A 2004-nucleotide genomic window follows, 5' to 3' on the forward strand; every position below is an offset into this window, starting at 1 on the left:
CAAGCTTTTTTAAATTTTTAATTAATAAATATATATTTTTTGTAAATTTTTTTATTTTTAATTCATCTTTTTAATTAATAACACTTTTATTCATAAAATTAAATAATAAATATATAATTGTATAATAAAAATATATATTTTACATTATAAAAATATTTGAAATTAATAATTCCTTTATATATAATATAAACACCAACTAATTTTTTTATATATTTTTCTTTATATATAATATTTATATGTCAAATATTTATTTTCTCCAAATATATTGTGAGTATGATGATTTCTAATATTATAAAATGAAATAATTATTTCAAATATAACTATTATTTTTATATGTAAAATATTTCAAATATGATTGTTTTTTCGTGTACGATTGTTTTTTCATGCACATTGTGCGTATGATATTTCAAATATTTTTATATGTTAAATATTTTAATTAATTATTTCAAATATCATTATGTTTATATGTGAAATATTTTAAATACACATACAAAAACATATAATACTAAAATTTACTACACTCATAATGTAGTAGCCTAAATCTGCCCGGGCCCGTGAGATAAACAAAAATAAATAAATAAATAAATGTTTATTTATTAAAGTCCATGTACAATAGCCTGTGGGCCCAAAACCAAATACTATAGCCTAACTGCCCTATACCGGTTACAACCCAATACCTAATTATACTATTACCCTGTACCCATTACACCCTACCTAGCCCAGGACTAAAGTGGCCCAACTGGCCCAAACTATTACACCAAGGTAGGAAACCCTAGGGTTTCTGCCTTCTTTCTCCTCAAACCGCCGCTAATTCTGGAAGGTTCAGGGAGCGTCGTCCAGCTCCCAAATCGAGGCCACCATCGATCATGTCCACCATCAACGCCGTGATTCCAGGCCTCAGATCAGGCTGTAGTTGAAGCCAAATTAACGCTTGTTCTGTCGAAAGAGTTCGATACCTGCAAAAAAAGAAGAAAGAACCAACAACAGCCAGGAAATAGATTTGGAAAGAAATCAAAGGATTTCTTTTCCTAAAATGTAACAAAGGGTTATAAAAACCCCTTCTTTTTCTAATCTGTAACTACGTCTTTGGAGATATACAAAAAAATAAAAAAGGGAAATCAGAGAATAAACAGAAAAACAGAGGTGATATTTTATTTCTTTCTTTTCGATATTTATGGTCTTTTCATAAAGCATATAGCAGAATATTTTTTTTAAAAATAGTAAAAAGGGTTACCTTTTGATTCGTTGCAAAAAGAATAGGGTTTTGAAAGCCATTAGCTGTCGGGCACAATGGCTCAGACGGTGGCGCGTGAGGCGCGTGAAGCTCGTGTGGCCGAAGGCGGTGGTGCTCCGGGACGAGCCAGGATGGCCACAGGCCAGAGCTCTGAGAGAATTTTAGATTTCTCTCCTTGTTTTTTTTCGATGAGTGTTTAAAAATGAGAATTTTTTAAGTTTTTTTTTTACTTTTATAACATCGGTAAAACGACACCGTTTTAGCTTAATTCAATAAGTTTAAAAACGACGTAGTTTCAAGACTCAGGATCCACGTGTTGACCCGATTACCCGGGGAGGATCCGCTTTTTTGTAAATTGGGATAATTTACCAATTGATCCTTCCGGTTTGTTAAATTCTATAATTTCATAGCATTCTATTTTTTAATTTGGCACTAATATTTTATAATGGTTTTAATTTAGTCCCAATGACTATTAAACTTCATTCTAAGGAACAACGTCGTTTCGGGGATAAGGGAAAATTTCCCAGTGAGTCTCTCGATTTGAGTCCGTATTCCAATTTGGCCCAGTTCTCTTTATTTTTTTACAATTAACCCTAAATTCCCTAATTAATTTTAATTTTAATCTTTATATACCTTTAATTTAATTTATTTAAAATACCTTATGTATATTTGTATTTTATAAATATTAATTATATAGTAATAAATTATTTTATTTACATTATTTGTAATATTATATACCTTCACAAATTTCATTATAGATTATACATTTA

At 29.6% G+C, this 2004-nt stretch overlaps 1 long non-coding RNA gene across 1 annotated transcript; it reads right to left on the reverse strand.

Annotated features, from left to right (window-relative positions):
* Nucleotides 1-574: 574 nt before the first annotated feature.
* Nucleotides 575-1454, reverse strand: LOC107916770 (uncharacterized). Its single transcript, XR_001689595.2, has 2 exons — nt 1235-1454; nt 575-956 (listed from the first exon to the last, which is right to left on the reverse strand). It is a non-coding gene; the product is annotated as an uncharacterized lncRNA (long non-coding RNA).
* Nucleotides 1455-2004: the final 550 nt, after the last annotated feature.

This window comes from Gossypium hirsutum, chromosome A01 (assembly GCF_007990345.1).
Source record: "Gossypium hirsutum isolate 1008001.06 chromosome A01, Gossypium_hirsutum_v2.1, whole genome shotgun sequence".
Classification (NCBI taxonomy): Eukaryota; Viridiplantae; Streptophyta; class Magnoliopsida; order Malvales; family Malvaceae; genus Gossypium; species Gossypium hirsutum.